Source organism: Parasteatoda tepidariorum, chromosome 8, assembly GCF_982258835.1.
Source record: "Parasteatoda tepidariorum strain Cologne lab strain chromosome 8, Ptep-v5.0, whole genome shotgun sequence".
Classification (NCBI taxonomy): domain Eukaryota; kingdom Metazoa; phylum Arthropoda; class Arachnida; order Araneae; family Theridiidae; genus Parasteatoda; species Parasteatoda tepidariorum.
Window position 1 is genome coordinate 88498563 of NC_141762.1, and position 13261 is coordinate 88511823.

The following is a 13261-nucleotide window of genomic DNA, read 5'->3' on the forward strand; positions in this document are numbered from 1 at the left end:
AAGAAATTTCTTAATTTTTGAAAAAAATTTTTGCATTGTTTTCAAAATGTAGACTATGTATAGTGTCATATTTCAAAATTTGGTATTTTTAGAATAATTATTATAAAATTGGCAGATGATTGAAAATTGCTCGTTTTCTCTCATTTTTTACCTATTAAAAGGTATGTGAGGCCTTAAAAGGCCGCTGTTGAATTGATATTTTTCTACTGGGAGCTACCTAAACATCTAAAAAACGTTTAAGTGTTTGTATTGAATGCTTTGAATTTTTTTATATTTCGCGTTTGTTTATGCATTGAATTTTCACGCTTTAAAATGCAGAATATCAGTGAAGCAATATTTGATGGTTTATTTTGCTAATATGTTTCTTATTTAGCAACTGTTTTGATTTTTTCACCATGTACAATCTAAATAGCTAATATACTTTTTTAAAAGCCAATAAGAACATTGGTAGAATTCTTCTACATAAGTACAATACTATGTCTTTGATGATAAAATACTATGTCTTTGATGATAATATATTATGTCTTTGTGCTAGAACATTGTGTTCATTGGCGAGCGAGCGCAGCGAGCCATGGTTCACGGCGTGAACCACATAGGATTGCGTAGCAATTCTCGGGGTCAGCGAGCAGGGAGCGGAGCCTCCTAGTTATTATTATTTCTATAATTCTTATGATTATAAGAATATGTAAAATTAATATTATTTCTTCTAAGAACTTGTGCTGTCTTGATTGTTTCAGCATTTCTCAGGGTAAAAACTAACAGTTAGAAATAAAGTAAAGCTATCAAAATAAAATATAAGCTACATACCAAACCATTTAGCTTTTGTCACTTTTTCTTACACAAAAATGTCAATCTAAAATCTTAGAAACTTTCTTGAAAATTTAAATTTACAGTTATTCTAATTGAACTAACTACGCAACAGTCTTTGCAGAAATGTGCAACTCGTCGAATGCAATACGTTAAACACTCATTACATCGTAATTTCTGATCCGATAACCTTATGAAGCAATAAACTGTTCTCCCGGTCAAATGACCAGTTGTGGTAGAAATAGGTATACGACAAGTATTATTCGAAACAAACAAAATATTAAAAAAATAGTAATGGATTATTAACTGTATATAATTGTTAGAAAAAGTCATGAAGTCAAATGTGCAAAAACGGTAAGATGATGAGCGCATTTTCAATGCCAAAGTTCTTAAACGGTCATTTGACCGGTAATGGTAGGTTTAGTGTAAAACATTGTGACCAATCTTTTAGTTCTTTTTGGTTTATCTTGTCAAAACTTAAAATATTTGAAATAATAATTTTTTTTTAATTATTTTAAAAATTCTAAGATTTATTATATTTCAGAAATCATGATTAGCAAAATTTAACAATAATATTGCCTTGCTTAAAAACATAACATAAACTTTAGCTATTCAAGTAAAAATAATAAAATAATTTTTGAAGTTTATATTTTGTATCGAATTATCTTATATTTTAGGTGTGGGAAAGTTTCGAATTAAATTAATTTAGTAAGTAATATATTTATGTATTTTAAAAAGGACAGAGCACTTTTACGTATGACACAAGTGTTGCCAAACTACATAGAGAAATATCTTCGCGTAAGGCAAAAGCAATCAGTTTTCTTATAAATCCAAGTTTTAGTAGGACTTAAAAATAAAAATATATATACATCGTGAATAAAACTGCTATAAAATGTGAAAGAAAATACTGATTCAAAATAACTTGGGGCGAAAATATAATTCCTGTGAGCTCATAAAACATTTTTAGGTTTGTCTTTAAATCTCGATCCTGATTGGTTGTTGAAACGTGGCATTTGTTAGCAATTGTTCTTTCCATTCTACTTCGAGTAAACCAAGCCTGTCAAGTATCAATTCTCTTAAGTGACGCATTCTAAATTCTTTCACAAAGATTCTTTCTCAAAGATTTCAATTCTTTCACTGTATATTTACACAGAGACTTAACACAAAGACAGGCACGAGGCCATGTGGAACATAAACAAACTAGTTATGCATCGAAGTTGCCAGGTGCACAAAACAAATATATAACACGGTTACAATAAAATACATAAACGAGTAATCAATCTAAGTTAGGTAAAAGAAGTAGACAAGAAAGAATTATATTTCAACTAATTCGATGCGCGTTATGGCTCTGTATTTTTAACATTCTAACTTTTGCAGAGGAACTTAGCTGACGCCATTTTGCTGATAAAGACTAGCTGGCGCTGAAGTCATAGATAACATGTATGGGAAGTATTTTTCTTCTTGAAGTGCAAGTCCCAATTGTACATTCCAGCAGATACTATTAACAGAGGTCCAAAATTTTTAAAGGGGTAGCAAAATGTATACAACAAAATATATTTCTTGTTTTTTATTCATTAATTTTCTTGCATCATTATATCATCATCTTGTATCACATTGTATCTTCATAACTTATGTCATTAAATTTTCTCGGTCATCACAAAGATATGGAAACTTATTGCATATATAGAAATCTGATACATACAGTTCTTGACCAAATTATTAGACGCACTATAAGATTCTATGTAAAAAAATTTATTATCAAGTGATACTATGCAGCTTTATTGTTTTTACGCGACTGAAACCGGTTTCACTTGTTTACGTTTGTGTATCAATGGGTTAAATTATACAATATATAATATAAATTCGACGATTAAATAAATTAAACGATATATTATATGAATATATAATATTTATAGTATCAGGTATTATATTGTATATTATAATAATTAGACCAAATTATTAGTCTCATAATTATTAAATAACTAGCCGCCTAAGGCGACCAGCTGTCCGCCAAGCTGAAGGTTTTCACAAATAAAGTTTTTTAAAACATAGCAGGAAATCTGAAGATTAGTGGACAATTAAAGTGTTCCTGTCCTGCAATTTTGTCTTCATATCCAGTTCTGCTGCAGATGTGTTATAGCTCTTTAGGATGTTTGAAATTATATAGCTACAACGCTTAAGAAAAAAAAAACTAAAATGCCAAATACATGAAAAGAACACGAAAACGAATAAATTTTTTATGGTATCAATTTTTATTTCTATATAATTTTTTATGGTATCAAATTCTATTTCTATATCTGCTACGTCAAGCACTCAGGTATTATAATTTGATCTAGTTGTGCTTGTATAATTTTGATCTAGTTGCGCTTTCTACGTCATTTTGTTAACATCGTTTGGTTTGTTATTTAACATCGTTTGGTTTGTTATTTCTAAGTTAACTTTCAAAAAATTGGCTGGCATCAGCATTTTTATTCTTTAAGTTGTTTATTTTTTCTTTTGGAATTCGTTCCTTTTTAGCGAAATGTTTTTCAACCTAATCGAATTCTTTGCCGACTGTTCTCTGTATATATAAAGAAAATAAAGTAAATATTTTTAAAGTGTTATGAAAAGAATTTTTAGTTGTACAAAGTACTACAATATCGCTACAAAAATTATCGTCTTCGCTTAAGAAAAAAATAGAGCGTGGAAAGAAGAAGAAAAACTTATTATAACAAATATGAACAGCGACAAATATATCAAAGCGACGCGTTCTATTTACGTATCGAATATGTTGCCACATTTTTAATACAAAAGTTAAACTTTTCTCCACTTTAATAAATGTAAACTAATGCGAACTTTACAATTAAATTATTAATTCCTTATTATATTATTGGTTTAAGTTGTCGAAAATTAATATTTCAATTGTAAGGTTCGCATTAGCATACATTTATAAGAGTGGGGAAAAGTATATGCATTTTTTAATAGTTTTTTGAATATGGCTCTTTGAAGACGAAAAAGCAGACGAAAAGCATAGACTTACAAAATGACTGATAACTAAATAACTAATCCAAATTTTTGAAAAAGAAAAAAAATACTTCTTCATTATGTCAAAACACAATTATGTGCCGAGTTTCGTGCCTGGGCGAGGCTTCTGGGGCGATATATTGTGATTACAGACACACATACACACACACAGCCGCTTTTATTATTATGTATAGATGACATGTTTTTGCACGAGCTTAAATGCCATACTTTTATATTTAAACATACATATAATGGGTTTTATTCAGGAGATTTTTCATATACTTCCTATTTGTATTTATTTTTAACGTATTGCAATAATGTTAACCAATTGAATACACGAACGTAAACAAGTGCAAACCGGTTTGTGCGGCGTAAAAACAATAAAGCTGTATAGTATCACCTGATGATTAAGAATTTACATAAAATCTTATAGGGCGTCTAATAATTTGACCAGTGACTGTATATATACTTAAAAAAGAAACGATTTTCTAATATGCATAACAAATATTTCAGAAACTTGCGTCTTTTACAATCCTTTGCATCGAATAGCTTGTTGAGAAATAAAATAAGAAATCAGCCATTGCTAAAGAGGCTTTCGAATTTGAAGCTAGTATATATCATTTGCCGTAAACACTCGTATCATACGCTTGTCAATATTTGACAGAAAGCCCTATGAAAAGTGCTTCCGATTCAACATGACTGGGGGAAATGCGTACGAATAAGGGGGGAAGATGGAAAAAGTATTCGAAATAATTTTCGACACTACGTTTCTCACACTGTATGATGAAGAGAGGGGGGTCGAAGGGGGTTTTCTCCATTCATTCACTCATCTATTTAATTTTTTTTGCCTCTTTCTGATCGAAATGTGACGTCATTTACCGAAAAACGGTGGGCCGGAAACCCCCACCACGCACGCGTCTGACCTAGTTCCAAGGGTCTACCCCCCAGCTGTGTCGTGCCCCATTCCGCTTCCTGCCTTCGTCCCGTTACAGGGAAAGTATAACCGAGGAACTTTTTTTTTCTGGAATTAAAAAAAGAAAAAAAAAGAAAAGTGAATTCGGTACTACCAGTTGAGGTAAAAGCAAAGGGTGGTCTACCTTAAGGTGGTTAGGTTTTTTTTTCCTTACCACGTGCAGCTGGTGGAACAATGGAAGCTTTCACTCCTATCCACAATCTCCCTTTCGTCGTCTTAAATTCTCGTCTTCTTCCTGTCTTGGTGGAGGTTGACAACCCTTCTTGGGGTACGACGACCCCTTTGTGATAGAAGGTCCTCCCGGAAGAAGGATTCCTTCCTGGTCCAAGGAAAAGATTCCGGGTTCTCACCATTTTTCGAACGTCTTAAGATCGGGAGATCAATGACATGGAATTCTCAAGTTCCAGAATGGAATGACGAAGAAGGGAGTGGATTTTTGGATCGATGACACGTCCCAGCTGTAGATGGACGGAATTCCTTTAAAGTTTATTGACGTTCCTTTTAACTTTTGACAGCAGGACCAACTTCCTACTTGCTGTGAGAAAGATATGAAATCATTCGAAACCTCGTGATATAGCAGGTTTTCTACTTCCTCTCGGCCATCGAGCGTATGTTCTTAGACACGTAATCCATCGTTAGACAAGAAAAACCAAACGATGTCACTCGCATTCCATCGAATGTTAACCCTCAACGAAGTGAAATGAAATAAGTTGGCAAATATTCACATGAGAAGTTGATGATTCGATTCTTAAGTGTACCGTGTGATTGTAGGACAACCAGACTTGCAATACTGATTCCAAGCTTACCGGTAGTTATACTTCCTTATTTGAAAGGAAACCATTTCATTGATTAATACATAACGACAATACTTTGGCATTTTTTTACGTATTTGGAACAATTTTTACCATTTGCTTTCAGTTAAGGTATTTTTGGAAGAAAACATTTCCCGGAACAGGAAGCAACTTTCATTGATAATTCAAATTACTGTCTGTATGAGAAAGTTACTATTTCTAAAAAAATGGTCACTTGCTAATGCTATGGGAACTTCCTTATTTCGTAATAGGAAAGAAAAGTGAGCTATAAGCAAGGACGATAAATAACGTTTGGAATAATTTCTCACAAATGGCAACAGGAAAAGACTTAATCATCTTTGTTCAATCAAATTCGTTTCATATAAAATCATACCAATTAACCTAACTCATTACATGCAATGTTATATCAGCGCTAATGAATCTAACGCGTTGTATTTATTGATGGATACATGAGAAGATGCCTGAATCATATTTTCATGACAATATATAGTTTTCATGCAAGAACTTTCAGTTAAAGTTTCATGAAATAAATGAAAACCATTTTTATGCAATTTTAAAACAAAATATAAAGGCAAGAAATCTTTTTAAGATTTTGAATTAGCAAATATTTAAAATATGAACTTTTACATCATTTGTTGCCAAATTAAAATACTTTAATCTACAGTTGGTTGTTGCAATAACTTCATATATTAAAAATCATATTATGCTTGAACTTTTTTTTTCTTCAAATATTTTCAAGAGCTAAAATGAATTTTTTAACAAATCCAAATTTTCTTTTTAATATAATTTGAAAAGAAAGTAGGTATAATAAGTCTTCCTCCAAAACTGACTTATCAATTCCCTTGAGTCTATAGTCAATACCAATTCTGATAATTAGGAATAATAAAATTGCATAGAATTTAAAATGTCTGATAAGTAATCTTTCATTAAAATATTATGTCAATTTGAATAAAAAAAAGTCAGCGTCATGAAACTCTTGGATTACTAATTTTTTAAACAAAAAACTAGTAATCCAATAAAAATAGTTCGGCAACGTCCAAGGAAGAAAATTAGCAACCCAAATTAAAAGCTAGTACTAATTAAGAACAATATAGTAGCATCGATTTTCAAATTTCTGATAACTAATCTTTTATTAAAATATAATGTAAATTTGAATAAAATAACTCAGTGTTATGAAACTCTTAGATTACTAATTTTTTAAACAAAAGATATAGTAATCCAAGAAAAATAGTTCAGCAACCAAGAATGAAAATTAGTAACCCAACTTAAAAGCTAAAAACGCAGCCCAAAATAAATTATTTCATTATAATAATCAAAATATTCATTGAAAATTAAGATGAATTTTAAAAATATTTTCTATCTTATTCTCAAACTTGGAAAAAAAATCAAAATTCACTGCTAATTTTTTAAAAAAAAAAACTTGTAAAATTCCTTCAAGAAATCATTCCAGTCAACGGAACTATTTCTTAAAGATTGCATCATTTGAACTTATCAAAATTTTGTAAATTTTATTGTATTGCAAAATAAAGTTCTTAATTGAAATGGATTTTTAAGAAAATGATAATTCAAACTACTGTATTTCACTAGCCAATAAAAATTACTATCCAAATAAAAAGTCAAATAAATAGATATATCGTATGCCTACTTTATTTAAGTTGCAAATCAATTACAACAATTACACCCTCTACAAATCGAGAGGTTATATTTTTTAAAAAATTTATTTCATTATTTCCCTAATCTTCTCATAGCTTCTTCTATTAAATTATATTTAATTAAATTCACTCGTTGTTTCAATTATTTATTGCAATTTTTGTGGACGATATGAAAATATACAAGTTTATTCACAATAAGTTTAAAATTTACCTTTTTTAATTAACGGTTTTTTCCCCGTAGGAACAAACATTTGTATATCGAGTGTCAATGTCACTCATTGTTCTAATTATTGATTGCAACTTCTGTGGATGATATGAAAATATGCAAGTTTATTCACAATAAGCTTAAAATTTACCATTTTTTAAATTACGGTTTATTTTCCCCGTAGGAACAAACATTTGTATATCGAGTTTCAATGTCACTCATTGTTCTAATTATTGATTGCAACTTCTGTGGATGATATAAAAATATTCAAGTTCATTCACAATAAGCTTAAAATTTAACATTTTTAAAATAACGGTTTTTTCCACCAGTAGGAACAAACATTTGTATATAGAGTGTAACTACTCCTTAAAGTGATTAGATTATTAAGTTACTTTGTCTGCAGTGATATACTTATTTTTATTTTATTGTTTAAAGTTGTGAATATTTTTAACGATTATTTAAAGTCTTAACCATTTTAGTGACAGAGGTCTGATTATATGCTTTCACGAAAATCTGTTTAACGTAGAACCGTAATATTGGACCTCGAATCTATAATACAGTGTAAGTTTGTTGCAATATTAGTAAGGTGTTAAATAGAACCATATTTCTGTTCAAATTAACCATATTATAGTGTAATCAAATCGGAGAAGTACGATAATATGGTTTAAATTTGCAAATTTGTACCATATTATGGTTCAATATTCTCCAATGTTTACAGCAGTGTAATGAAAGTTGCAATAATGCAAAATATGTTAATATTTTTTTCTGTCGCATTTTTCATATAAAATTTTTAAATTGCAACGACTTTATAAACGTTCAATTATTTGTGTGCAGCTTTTTCAATTCAGCCAATAAAAAAGTATAATGTTTCCATTTTTATTAATTATTAGGAAGTTCTACCCTTTGCTCATTTTCCCCACCAACCTCCACGATTACTGGGCTACCATTTTTCTTTTTTTGACAATAAACACTGTGTTACATCAAAATTATCAAGTGTTTAGTTAAAAGGATCTTAAAATATTTGTTTGTATTAGCACATATTTGTGTTCTAAGATTTTTTTTTTCGGATTTTATTGGGATAAAATTTAAACCTAATCAGTTTGCTCGTTTGCCTAATTTATATTTTGTTTAAAAGAATTTAAGTGTTTTTCTCTACAGTGAATATTTATAAATACTGCAATGTTGTCTTACAATGTTGTATTCATTATTTTAGTTGCATGTATTTCCAGGGCACAGTTTTACGAAAAACTTGCTATAAAAATCAATAAAATTTGTTTACTGTTTAATAAATTTAAAATGGTTAATTAAATATCGATACCGCTTTAAATCTGATTATCCTAAACTGTTTCAAAATAAGGTAATAGCATAGAATTACTTTATAATAAAGATCCATCACTTTCAGTTTTAAGATTTTTATAAGGAATCATAATCAAAATACGTAAAGCACAGAATAATATTAATAACAGAAAAAATGTTTTAAAGAAGTATTTCAAGTAAATACCTTTTAAATAAGGATAGTGAAATATTTTACGGATAAGCATTACCTTTGTAACTTTTATTAATTTTGTATTAATGATAATCAAAGAAATCGGGACCTTCTTTGTAAATTAAAGAACCAAATCATATAATATTCCGACCAATAAGAAAGCTCCAACAACAATGTGAAACGGTTTTGAACCAGTATGTTTTATGCTAGAGAAATGAATTAAAATACAATTTTATTTATTAAAAAATTAAAAGCTTTCTCAATCAAGCGTTTTCTTAAATTTTTTTTACATATTTCACTCAAAGTTATGCCTTGGTCAATTGTTTTTTGTTGCTGCTAGAGGCTACAGTAGTATAATCATAATAAAACTTTACTAATTAGACTAGTTAACAAAGTGGACGTTTATAATCATCCATTGCAATTTATGATTGCATTTTTAATTATCAAACATTTTTAATTTCGAAAATTTAAAAACAACTAGGTCACACTAAAAAATTCCGGATCATATTACGATGAAATATAACGGCACTCGGGGTACTAATTATTACAGTAAAATATGCGGTATAAAATTTTACAGTAAAAACTGATAATGGTTATGATAAAATTAATTTTACAGATGATGCAGCTAGGATGCTGATATTTTTCATCTTAATTTGATCCTGATTTTTTACAGTGTAAACTCGTACAAATTAACTTTTTCTTAAACTAAAATTTTCAAGAATTAAAATTTCAGTTTTTGTTAAAAAACTGAAATTCTTAGCAGCAAACGATATTTACGTTTTTAAAACGAAGAGAGTCTATGAAGACCACTTTATTCACTGCGTAGTAGAGTGCGCATTGTAAAGATATTTTTTCTGCAACAGCAGTTCCATTGAAGAGTACTTTTTTTTTCCTGCCTTGATAGAACTACCGCTGTTCCATTTTCAGTAGGCATCATATGGTTGAAAGAACAATTTTATTGTTATATTTTCAGCATCCTGCGCCCACCTAATTCCTAGCCATAAATCTAGGTTAAAAAGCTGATAAGAAAAATTTGCAAAAACTTTACGATCGATAAGCTTTCAGTTCCTGTTCTACTTGTAAGTTAGTGATAGTTTTAAAAGTTTGTTCGTATATAGTTAACATTGTCAATATTAATGAAAAAAGTGTTACCGCGATGGAGTAAAATAAGAAAATAAATATTTACGATATATATATATATATTATCGAAATATTTTTATATATTATCGCAATCTTTATTAGCGTTCTCTTAAATTTTATAATTTTTTTAAAAAGATAATACCTTTCTTTTCTATTTCTAGCACTTGTTGAACATCTGAAAAGAAGATAGCTACAACTGTTGTTTTCAGAATATTGAGAGGCAAAAATTCCAAGGAAGCTTCAAGTATTATCATTATTCCGCATAGTTAATGTATAAAGATAATTAACACCAACCCACTTGTATAGAAATAATTAAAAATTTCATATTTACTTATTTTTAATTAAATTTGTTTTTATGGTGATAAATAAAAATTAATTTTTTAAGGCATTAAGTTTAATTCTTTTCCAACAAAACAAAAACTTACTAAGTATATTTTCAAAGCTCAAGTTGACAAAAGTCTCAGTTCTTCAACACATTTTATTTCCGCTTCCCATAAAAAAATTAATTTTACTTCTCTAAAAATGGCATTTTTGTTTAAAATGTATAATATTAATTCAACATAAAATTGCATGTCATGAAAATATAATATAAGAATAACAGTTTTTTAGGGTGTTCAAATTCAAAATGCAGTTCTTTTTTTTACATAATTTTTTCTTATTATTCGAAATTTGTCTTGTTATATTATATTTTAATTTCAAAGAAAAATTTCAATTGAAAACTAAAAAACTATTCAGAAAATGGGACCATTCATAGAACTAAAAAATTGTGTTCTTTTCCTTACATTTAAAATAGAGAGATTTCAAGAACTTTCTAGCAGTCCAAGCAATAGAGAATTTTAACTGGAAAAATTGGCGGGAGTTTTTATTTTTTGTGTGTTTGGGGGGTGCTAAAGACGAGCCCGAATTTTGCGACCATCCTGTTTTTGTATATAACTTTTTTTGTTGGTTTAGGATAAAATATTTCTGATGTCATATTCGGAAACAAGAGAAAATTTCTTTCAAATTCTATACCTACAATGTGTCCATAAGATTATAAATCGAAGAATTATTTGAGATAATGACTGTAGCATTGGAATGACGTCATTCTCAGTACTTCAACGGAGAAAATAGAGGAGAATGATGAATAGAGGTTTGTAATTTATAAACAATTCTCTTATAGGATCTAGTAATAAACAAAAAAAAATTATTTGTACCCCTGAGAGATCTTACCTACTCCCAATAATCATAATTTTCCCTAACTTTCCTCAAAATCATAATTTTTAGAGACTTTTCCGCTTTTTTGTGTATTTTCTTAACTCTTAAGGAATGTTCTATTTTAAACCGAAAAAGAGTTATATGCAAAAAAACTAGATTTGCCATGCTTTTCCTGGAAAAACATATTTCTCGTAAAAAATTTTGATCGCAAAATGCGGTTTTGTGTTCAGAACCCCTAAAAACATAAATTTTGAAAATAATAATAATAATAATAATTCTTGTTAAGTTTATCACGTAGTGATCATTTTTTAGCTCTTTTGCCTGATGTAAAAAAAAAATTACGATGCAGTAATTCACAGTTATTTTCTACAATTTACGTAGTCTGACCATCCTAATTATATTCTCTATATGTTTCCGATTTCCCCCAAAAAACTAATTTTAACTTTGCTAAATTCCTTTTTTGCTGTTTAAAATGTATAAATTTTAATATTGCCCTCTATAATCGAAGCGGAAGGAAACTGTGCAATTAAAGTTTTAGAAAGTTAAAACAATTAACAAAATGTTTAAAACTGTTTTGTTTACTTTTGATGAAAAGGTTAATTTTAGTACGTTCTATTTATTATTTACGGTATTTTACGTTCTGAAATGAGCTTACAAATCGTGAATCAGTTACGAACAATTATTGAAAAATATTTTTTTAATAAAAAAAATGTCTATTTATTTCCAAATTTCAAAAAGGGATACAGTTTTTAAATAAGCGATTCTAATAGAAAGATCATTTTCTGAATCGTTTTCTAATTTTCTTCCTTAAACTTTGTAATAAAAGATTGCTTTGCAAAACATTTCGCGAGTCAAAAATATTTGTTAGGAAGTAGTTTGAGTTACGCAAAACTTATCACATGTTTCAAAACTTTTAAACATTATTTCAAACCGAAAATTTCAAGCTAATTATTCAGAAACTTCAGTACAAAATTTGTTTTAATTTTTAGCTTCGTAAAGGAAAGAATTTTAATTTTTGTTCGTCTTAAACAATAAGCACTAGTCTAAAAAATAAAATCTCAGTTTATTTGCGCAAAAAGAATAAAAAAACGAACGGAAAAAAAATTCAGTAAAATTACAATTGTGATTTTATGTGGCATGAAGATGCCGTTTTAATTAAAAACTTTGTTTTCTTATTTTATTATTAATATTATACAGGAAAAATTTATGTAATATCATCATTATTAAAGGCGGACTTTATCGCAAACTTAAACTTGTAATATTTTAATTATCTTTTAGTTCATAAATTAAATTTTTTTTTGACAATAACAATATTCTCAAACTAGGTTTTTAAAGTTTCAACTATATTTTATTGTATAATAAATTTTAAATAACACTATTGTTCATTCAAACTAATTAAAGTTTGTGATATTTTAACTATCTTTTACATTAAATGCCATATTAACAATGCTCTCAAACTAAAGTATAAATTTATCTTTAACATTATAATAATGTAATTTTAACAGCATTGCTCTCTTTGTAATTCATTCTTTCATTAATCTTGACTTTATATAAAACATAACAGTATTGTTTTGTATTTATAAGGCTAAAATATAGTTTTATGATATTTAAATTATCTTTTAAATTATAATATTGACAATATTCGTAATTCATTATTCTCTCAAACTAAAATTTATTTTGTATAATTTAAATTTTATTTCACATTATAATAAAGGTACTGTAAAAGAATGTTGTTGACTTTTGCTTTTCAAAGATTAAACTTCCATACAATACAGTTATAGTTTTTGTTTATAATAAATACAGCATTTTTTTTTTATCATGACTGTAAGCTTAATAAAATACAGAAAAAAATCAAAATGCCACTAATCATTTATGATACAATTAATAATAATGCCATATATTCTGTTCTTAATATTGATTAAACTGAAATATCTAATGCAAAACACTAGCATTCGATCATGCAACTAATTAGCTAATTTGGAATTGAAA

At 28.2% G+C, this 13261-nt stretch overlaps 1 long non-coding RNA gene across 1 annotated transcript in view; it reads left to right on the forward strand.

Annotated features, from left to right (window-relative positions):
* LOC147806506 (uncharacterized) overlaps positions 1-13000 on the forward strand; it is a 49164-nt gene extending 36164 nt beyond the window's left edge. The window contains exon 2 of the long non-coding RNA XR_015435930.1: positions 10240-13000. This is a non-coding gene — a long non-coding RNA (uncharacterized LOC147806506). The remainder of the gene's footprint in view (positions 1-10239) is intronic.
* The last annotated feature ends 261 nt before the right edge of the window (positions 13001-13261 follow it).